Source organism: Nycticebus coucang, chromosome X, assembly GCF_027406575.1.
Source record: "Nycticebus coucang isolate mNycCou1 chromosome X, mNycCou1.pri, whole genome shotgun sequence".
Taxonomy (NCBI): Eukaryota; Metazoa; Chordata; class Mammalia; order Primates; family Lorisidae; genus Nycticebus; species Nycticebus coucang.
Window position 1 is genome coordinate 124,023,508 of NC_069804.1, and position 10,436 is coordinate 124,033,943.

Consider the following 10,436-nt stretch of genomic DNA (forward strand, 5'->3'; position numbering starts at 1 on the left):
ATGATGGAGAAATTAAATACTTCAATGACATTCATATGTTGAAAAAATTTGCCATAAGTAAACCAGCTCTTCAGGATGTTCTCAGACCTATCCTCCACAATGACCAACCCAATCCTATACCACAAAAGTAAACTCACTCAGAAACTTCGGATCAAACTCCAACTTCCACACTGGCGAAAGGATTAAAAATGTCCACTGGACCTTTGAAAAACTCGATACCCAAAATTCCACCAGACTTATCCTTACTCTCCATCAATGTGAATGGCTTAAACTGTCCTCTAAAGAGGCATAGGTTAGCTGACTGGATACAAAAACTTAAGCCAGATATTTGTTGCATACAAGAGTCACATCTCAACTTAAAAGACAAATACAGACTCAGGGTGAAAGGATGGTCATCCATATTTCAGGCAAATGGTAATCAGAAAAAAGCAGGTGTTGCAATTTTATTTGCAGATACAGTAGGCTTTAAACCATCAAAAGTAAGGAAGGACAAGAATGGTCACTTCATATTTGTTAAGGGTAATACTCAATATGACGAGATCTCAATTATTAATATCTATGCACCCAACCAGAATGCACCTCAATTTATAAGAGAAACTCTAACAGACATGAGTAACTTGATTTCCTCCAGCTCCATAATCGTTGGAGATTTCAACACTCCCTTGGCAGTGTTGGATCGATCCTCCAGAAAGAAGCTGAGCAAAGAAATCTTAGATTTAAACTTAACCATCCAATATTTAGATTTAGCAGACATCTACAGAACATTTCATCCCAACAAAACTGAATACACATACTTCTCATCAGCCCACGGAACTTACTCCAAAATTGATCACATTTTAGGTCACAAGTCTAACCTCAGTAAATTTAAAGGAATAGAAATTATTCTGTGCATCTTCTCGGACCATCATGGAATAAAACTTGAATTGAGTAACAACAGGAATCTGCATACCCATACAAAAACATGGAAGTTAAATAACCTTATGCTGAATGATAGCTGGGTCAGAGATGAGATTAAGAAAGAAATCACCAATTTTTTGGAACAAAATGACAATGAAGACACAAGCTATCAGAACCTCTGGGACACTGCAAAGGCAGTTCTAAGAGGGAAATTTATAGCACTGCAAGCCTTCCTCAAGAGAACGGAAAGAGAGGAAGTTAACAACTTAATGGGACATCTCACGCAACTGGAAAAGGAAGAACATTCCAACCCCAAACCCAGTAGAAGAAAAGAAATAACCAAAATTAGAGCAGAATTAAATGAAATTGAAAACAAAAGAATAATACAACAGATCAATAAATCAAAAAGCTGGTTTTTTGAAAAGGTCAATAAAATAGATAAACCTCTGGCCAACCTAATCAGGAAAAAAAGAGTAAAATCTCTAATATCATCAATCAGAAACAACAAAGACAAAATAACCACAGACTCATCAGAAATCCAAAAAATCCTTAATGAATATTACAAGAAACTTTATTCTCAGAAATATGAAAATCTGAAGGAAATAGACCGATACTTGGAAGCACGCCACCTTCCAAGACTTAACCAGAATCAAGTGGAAATGTTGAACAGACCCATATCAAGTTCAGAAATAGCATCAACTATACAAAACCTCCCTAAAAAGAAAAGCCCGGGACCAGATGGTTTCACGTCAGAATTCTACCAAACCTTTAAAGAGGAATTAGTACCTATATTACTCAACCTGTTCCAAAATGTAGAAAAAGAAGGAAGACTACCCAACACGTTCTATGAAGCAAATATCACCCTGATCCCCAAACCAGGAAAAGACCCAACAAGAAAAGAAAATTATAGACCAATATCACTAATGAATATAGATGCAAAAATATTCAACAAGATCCTAACAAACAGAATCCAGCAACACATCAAACAAATTATACATCATGACCAAGTTGGTTTTATCCCAGGGTCTCAAGGCTGGTTCAATATACGTAAATCTATAAATGTAATTCAGCACATAAACAAATTAAAAAACAAAGACCATATGATTCTCTCAATTGATGCAGAAAAAGCTTTTGATAATATCCAGCATCCCTTCATGATCAGAACACTCAAGAAAATTGGTCTAGAAGGGACTTTTCTTAAACTGATAGAGGCTATCTACAGCAAACCCACAGCCAATATCATATTGAATGGAGTTAAATTGGAATCATTTCCACTCAGATCAGGAACCAGACAAGGCTGCCCATTGTCTCCATTGCTTTTCAACATTGTAATGGAAGTTTTAGCCACCGCAATTAGGGAAGAAAAGGCGATCAAGGGTATCCATATAGGGTCAGAAGAGATCAAACTCTCGCTCTTCGCAGATGATATGATTGTGTATCTGGAAAACACTAGGGACTCTACTACAAAACTCCTAGAAGTGATCAAGGAATACAGCAGCGTCTCAGGTTACAAAATCAACATTCATAAATCGGTAGCCTTTATATACACCAACAACAGTCAAATTGAAAAAGCAGTTAAGGACTCTATCCCATTCACAGTAGTGCCAAAGAAGATGAAATATTTGGGAATTTACCTAACAAAAGACGTGAAAGATCTCTATAAAGAGAACTATGAAACTCTAAGAAAAGAAATAGCTGAAAATGTTAACAAATGGAAAAACATACCATGCTCATGGCTAGGAAGAATCAACATTATCAAAATGTCCATACTACCCAAAGCAATATATACTTTCAACGCACTCCCTATTAAAGCTCCACTGTCATATTTTAAAGATCTTGAAAAAACATTACTTCGTTTTATATGGAATCAGAAAAAACCTCGAATAGCCAAGACATTACTCAGAAATAAAAACAAAACAGGAGGAATCACACTACCAGACCTCAGACTTTACTACAAATCGATAGTGATCAAAACAGCATGGTATTGGCACAAAAACAGAGAAGTAGATATCTGGAATAGAATAGAGAACCAAGAGATGAATCCAGCTACTTACCGCTATTTGATTTTTGACAAGCCAATTAAAAACATTCAGTGGGGAAAAGATTCCCTATTTAACAAATGGTGCTGGGTGAACTGGCTGGCAACCTGCAGAAGACTGAAATTAGACCCACACCTTTCACCATTAACTAAGATAGACTCTCATTGGATTAAAGATTTAAACTTAAGACATGAAACTATAAAAATACTAGAGGAGAATGCAGGGAAAACCCTTGAAGAAATTGGTCTGGGTGAGTATTTCATGAGGAGAACCCCCCGGGCAATTGAAGCAGCTTCAAAAATACACTACTGGGACTTGATCAAACTAAAAAGCTTCTGCACAGCTAAGAACACAGTAAGCAGAGCAAGCAGACAGCCCTCAGAATGGGAGAAGATATTTGCAGGGTATAACTCTGACAAAGGTTTAATAACCAGAATCCACAGAGAACTCAAACGCATCAGCAAGAAAAAAACAAGGGATCCCATCGCAGGCTGGGCAAGGGATTTGAAGAGAAACTTCTCTGAAGAAGACAGGCGCACGGCCTTCAGACATATGAAAAAATGCTCATCATCTTTAATCATCAGAGAAATGCAAATCAAAACTACTTTGAGATATCATCTAACTCCAATGAGACTAGTCTATATCACAAAATCTCAAGACCAGAGATGTTGGCGTGGATGCGGAGAAAAGGGAACACTTCTGCACTGCTGGTGGGAATGCAAATTAATACATTCCTTTTGGAGGGATATATGGAGAACACTCAGAGATCTAAAAATAGATCTGCCATTCAATCCTGTAATTCCTCTGCTGGGCATATACCCAGAAGACCAAAAATCACAACATAACAAAGATATTTGTACCAGAATGTTTATTGCAGCCCAATTCATAATTGCTAAGTCATGGAAAAAGCCGAAGTGCCCATCGATCCACGAATGGATTAATAAATTGTGGTATATGTATACCATGGAATACTATGCAGCCTTAAAGAAAGATGGAGACTTTACCTCTTTCATGTTTACATGGATGGAGCTGGAACATATTCTTCTTAGTAAAGTATCCCAAGAATGGAAGAAAAAATATCCAATGTACACAGCCCTATTATGAAACTAATTTGGGACTCTCACATGAAAGCTATAACACAGCTACAACTTAACAATAGGGGGAAGTGGGAAAGGGGGGGTGGGTAGAGGGAGGGGAATCGGTGGGATTACACCTGTGGTGCATATTACAGGGGTATTTGCGAAACTTGGTAAATGTAGAATATAAATGTTTTGGCACAGTAACTGAGATAACGCCGGAAAGGCTATGTTAACCACTGGGATAAAAATATGTCAAATGGTTTATGAAGTGAGTGTATGATGCCCCATAATCATATCATTGTATACACTTATGATTTAATAAAAAAATTAAAAAAAAAAAAAAAAAAAAGAAAATGCTAATAGCAAAAAAAAAAAAAAAAGAAAGTAAAGGAAGGAAAGGAAAGAAAGAAAAGGAGGAAAGGAAGGAAAGGAAGAAAGGAAAGAAAGGAAGGGAAGGAAGGAAGGAAAGAAAGAAAGAAGGGAAGGAAGGAAACAAAGAAAAGAAAGAAAGAAGGAAAGAAAGAAAGAAAAGAAAGAAAGAAGGAAAGAAAGGAAAGAAGGAAAGGACGGAAAGAAAGGAAAGAAGGAAAGGAAGGAAGGAAAGAAAGAAAGAAGGAAAGAAGGGAAGGAAGGAAGGCAGGAAGGAAGAATCAAGGAAAGAAGGAAAGAAAGACAAGAAAGAAGGAAGGAAGGAAGGAAAGAAAGAGATAAAGGAAAGAAAGAAAGGAAGGAAAGGAAGGAAGGAAAGGAAGAAAGAAAGGAAGGAAGGAAAGAAAGAAGGGAAGGAAGGAAGGAAAAGAAATAAAGAAGGAAGGAAGGAAAGAAAGACAAGAAAGAGGGAAGGGAAGGGGAGGGGAGGGGAGGGGAGGGGTAGGGTCCTGTATGTAGTCTTAGCTCCTGAGGCTGACGCAGGAGGATTGCTTGAACCCAGAAATTTGAGATTGCTATGAGCTAGGCTGACACTATGCTATGAGCTAGGCACCCTTGAAAAGGAAAGCAGTCAGGGAAAATATCTTTTTTTTTTTTTGTAGAGACAGAGTCTCACTGTACTGCCCTCAGGTAGGGTGCCGTGGCATCACACCGCTCACAGCAACCTCTAACTCTTGGGCTTACGGGATTCTCTTGCCTCAGCCTCCCGAGCAGCTGGGACTACAGGCGCCCGCCACAACGCCCGGCTATTTTTGTTGTTGTTGCAGTTTGGCCGGGGCCGGGTTTGAACCCACCACCCTCGGCATATGGGGCCGGCGCCCTACTCACTGAGCCACAGGTGCCGCCCAGGGAAAATATCTTTTATGTAAGGGGACTCGTGCTAAGCTTGAAAATACAGTTAAGATTTGATATAGATAAGTAAAAAAGGAATTCCATTCCTAGGAAGAAAGGAAAAAAAGACCGTTTTATTTATTTATTACTTTATTTTTGAGACAGAGTTTCACTCCGTCACCTAGGCTAGAGTGCCAGCATCATAGCTCAGAGCAACACCAAACTCTTGGGCTCAGGCCATCTTCTTGCCTTAGTTTTTCATTTTTAGTAAAGACAGGGTCTTGCTCTTGCTCAATCTGTTTTTTGAACTCCTGACCTCAAGTGATCCCTTTGCCTAGGCAACCCAGAGTGCTACGATAATGGGCTTGAGTCCCTGGCCCTGGCCTAAAAAGACAGCTTTTTTTTTTTTTTTAATTGAGACAGAGTCTCACCATGTCACTCTGGGTAGAGTGCTACGCCATCACAGCTCACAGCAACCTCAAACTCTTGGGCTTAAGCGAGTCTCTTCTCAGCCCCCCAAGTAGCTGGGACTATAGTCACCTGTGACAATTCCTGGCTATTTTTTTGTTGTAATTGTCATTGTTTGGCAGGCCCGGGATAGTTTTGAACCCGCCAGCTCCTGTGCATGTGGCTGGCACCGTAGTCGCTGAGCTACAGGCACTGGGCCAGGATCTTGCTTTTGTTTGCAATAACATTAACAATTAATTTAGATTAGCCAAACTAATCCTTTCTCCTCCCAATGAGGTTTACATAATGACACATATCACATATCACATATCATTGTTTTTGGATAACAGAGAACAATGCTGTAACTTAAAGGGATATTAAGGTAGGTGAGTACAGCGGCTCACATACACATCTCGATGTCATCATTTTTTGTGTCTGGGTTATAAAGCATTATTTTTGGTGAGCCTTCATCAGAATGTAATTTCAAAATTAGAGGTTTCCTCTGAGAAATGTCTGCTAAGTATATACTAATGACCCCTCAAAATAAATTATAAAGCATATTTTAAAATTCATAAGGACTTAGGTGGAGGATCTCTTGAGCCCTGGAGTTTGATGCCAGCCTGGACAACACAGTGACACTTTATCTCTGAAAACAAAAATTCATAAGGGATTATCAATAATTCTCCACACCACTAACTAGACTCATAAAGAAACAGTCATATCCAATCTATTATGTTTGAATAATTTCCAAATATGTGAGGCCAGATGTCAGTGAATTTAGAAGTTTCATCCTACATGTGTGTGACAGAGAGAATATAAAATCACATTTTAAAATGCTAGCGCTATTTATTCTTCTAAGAATGTTCATAGTTAAATATTTGGGTCTATGTCTACTAAATATGCAAAATGTGACTTTAAAAAGAGATTGACAGTATTACACTGGGATGAACCATGGAAACACTGTGCTTAGTAAAAGTACCTAGTAACCAAAGACCACATATTATATGATTTTATTTATCTAAAATGCACGAAAGGTAAAATCCCAGAGACAAAAATTAGATTAGCGGTTGCCTTGGGCTCCAGGGAAGAATTTAAAGGAAATGGAGAGTGACTGTTAATGGGTATGGAGCTCCTTTTTGAGATGATGAAAATGTTCTGAAACAGATTATAGCGATGGTTGCACAATTTTATGAATAAACTAAAAGCCATTACATTGTCTGTTTAAATGGATGAACAGTATAGTATGTGAATTAGATCTGTTTAAAGAAAAACTTTAGGCTGAGTTAAATGGCTTTTGCCTATAATCCTAGATCTCTGGGAGGCCAAGAGGGGAGGATCCCTTGAGCTCAGGAATTGGAGACCTGCCTGAGCAAAGCGAGACCCCATCTCTACTAAAAACAGAAAAAAATAGCTAGTCATAGGCTGCCCTTGATAGAGTGATGTGGTGTCATCATAGCTCACACCAACCTCAACTCTTAGGCTCAAGCAATCCTCCTGCCTCAGCCTCCTGAGTTGCTGAGACTACAGGCATGTACCACCACAACCAGCTAGTTTTTCTATTTTAGTAGAGACGGAGTCTCAAAAAAAAAAAAAAAAAAAAAAAAACAAGGAAAGAAAAGAGAAAAGAAAAACTTTAGACAAAATAAATTTAATAGTATTTAACTGAGCAAAAAAAAAGGGAAAAAATGATTCAAGAATAAGGCACCCCACAGAGTTAGAACATATTCAGAAAGACTCTATGGTTGCCACATGGATGGAAAAGATTTACAGATGGAAAAAGGAAAGTGATGTACAGACAAGGAAAGTGATATAGGAACAGCTGGATTAGTTAACAACTTTCCCATTTGCCTTATTTGGACAAAGTTTAAATACTTGGTCACCTGTGAATGGTTGAAATATAGCTGCTGTGATTGGCTGAGACTCAGCTATTGTTACAGAAGCAGAATCTTAGGTTTTCAGTTTGCTTAACTACTCAGGTTATGGTTCTATGTAAGAACTCAGGTATTCTAGTATGAAGGCTTTCGCAGGCCAAATTTTAGTTAAGTTTTTTTTTCCTTTCTTTCTTTTTGTTTGTTTTATTTGTTTGTGTTTGTTTCTTTGTTAAGAGACAAGGTCTCACTATGTTGCCCAGGCTGGAGTGCAATGAGCTACTCCCAGGCAGGATCATTTTATGCCATAGCCTTGAACTCTTCCAAATAGCTGTGTAGGATACTACAGAGGCTTGCCACCATGCCTGGCTCACATTTTAGTTTGATAAAGCACATCATGTCATTGAACAGAGAACAAAGCACTTCAATCTGCCATAAAAGAAATTTAAGTTAAACATTACTAAAAATATTACAAACAAATCAAAGAAGCCAAACAGAATCTGAATAGCGAAAGGTGACACTATGTATATTTCTTCTTTCATACATTTAGAAGTTTTGAAGTACCAGGTGACTAAATTTGCCTCAGTATTTAAATCATGCCACCATTTCCCCACTCTGAAATAGAGTCTCACTCTGTGCCCAGGCTAAAGGGCAGTGGCATCATAGCTCATAGCAACCTGAATCTCCTGGGTTCAAGCGATCCTCCTGCTTCAGACTCCCAAGGATCTGGGACTACAAGCACCCACCACAACTCTGGGCTAATTTTTCTACTATAGTAGAGACAGAGTCCCACTTTTGTGCAGGCTGGTCTCGAACTCCTGAGCTCAAGCCATCTTTCCACCTTGGATTCCCAGATTGCCAGGATTATAGGCATGAGCCACCATGCCTGGCCCATGCCATACAGTTCTAAAGATAATTGGTCATGTGGTCTGAATAACCAAAAGGTTCCTTAGAAAGTGTCACAGAAGGTTTTAGGATATGAAGTTTCAGTTTGAATCAACAAACAGCTCCTGAAATTGAGAACCAATAATGCTTCACTATTTTGCTTCTAGATCTATGCCATAGGGTCACCTGCACTAGGGTGTAAATTAATGTAAAGCTGTCCAGGGTGGTGTTACCTTTCATACCCTGAGCACCCTTACCTTAGGATAAATCCTATTTTGTAGGTGAAATAGAGTAGGCTGATAACTAACTATATATAAGCTTTTTAAAAAAAAAATACAATAATATGGGAGCCTTCTGGAAAGGATGTCATGTGAAACAAGATTAGATCCTAAGGAATATCCTAAGTTAGGTGTGAGTATACTTTGTCTGTAAATGACCAGATGGTTAGAGCTTTTGGCATATAAGCCATACAGCCTTTTTTTTTTTTTTTGAGACAGAGTCTCAAGCTGTTGCCCTGGGTAGAGTGCCATGGCATCATAGATCATAGCAACCTCCAACCTGGGCTCAAGAGATCCTCTTGCCTCAATTTGTCTTCTTCTTCTTCTTTTTTTTTTTTTTGTTTTTTAATAGAGACGGGGGTCTCACTTTTGCTCAGGCTGTTCTTGAACTTGTGAGCTCAAGCAATCTACCCACCTCAGCCTCCCAGCATGCTAGCATTACAGGCATGAGCCACTGCGCCTGCCCAGGCCATATAGTCTTTGTTGCAACTATTCATCTCTGTTGCTGTAGTGCCAAAGCAGCCATTAAAAATAAGCAAGCTTGAGGGTGTGCCAATAAAACTTTATTTATAAGAGCAAGAAGTAACAAATTGCACCTGCAAGTTGCAGTTTGTCAACCCCAATCTAGATTCTGGTGCTTGCCCTGCTATGGTCTTGGCCTCTGGGTGGAGCTCTTTTTTTAAAGAGATATTTTATTAAGAGTCAGTTCATGACTGAAGATATATCACCCTTCCTTTATTACAATCTTAGGCTTTTACAATCTTTAATACAAAGCAACCAATGGATGGCTATCTACTTTTTTTTTTTTTTCATCTTTCAAATTTGAATGTAATCACAGTGGCAAAATTCCATGGTGTGGGGAGGGGTCTAGTGAGGAAGGAATAAAATGTCAACTACTACAAACACTCCTATTTTATGACAAGCTTTGTACTAGGATCTTTATTATCTCATTTAATGCTAATAACTCCTTTTTTCCATTTTCACATGAAAAAGATAAAGATGAAATAAGTACATTTTGCCCAAGATAATTTGGCTCACAATGCAGGACTGGGGGTGTGTGAGTGTGTAGGATGATTCCATGTCATGTCTGACTCTACAACTTGTGATTAGAAACAAAGGATGTTACAAGAAGTATTCACTGTACTTTTATCCCAAGAAATAAAGCATGGGAACGCTACTAATGATTTCACCTTTCTTCTCACTTCTATGGAAAATTGGTTAGCTCAACTGGTGGTAAATCTCTCAGATAAGCAGGCATGTTTATTACATGCTGTGGTCTGAATGTATCCTCCCCAAAATTCATTTGTTGAAACCTAATCACTTAGGTGATGGTATTAGAAGATATTAGATGGGGCAACACCTGTGACTTAGTGAATAGGGCGCCGCCCCATATACCGAGGGTGGCAGGTTCGAACTTGGCCCCAGGCAAATTGCAACAAAAAATTAGTCAGGTACTGTGGAGGGTGCCTGTAGTCCCAGCTACTTGGGAGGCTGAGACAAGAGAATCACCTAAGTCTAAGAGCTGGGGGATGCTGTAAGCTGTGACGCCAGAACACTCTACCCAGGGCGATAAAGTGAGACTCTGTCTCAAAAAAAGAAAAAAAAAATGAAGATAGTAGACGATGGCATTAGAAGAACAGGGCATAATTTACACAACTTTCCAGAAAATATACTACTATAGCC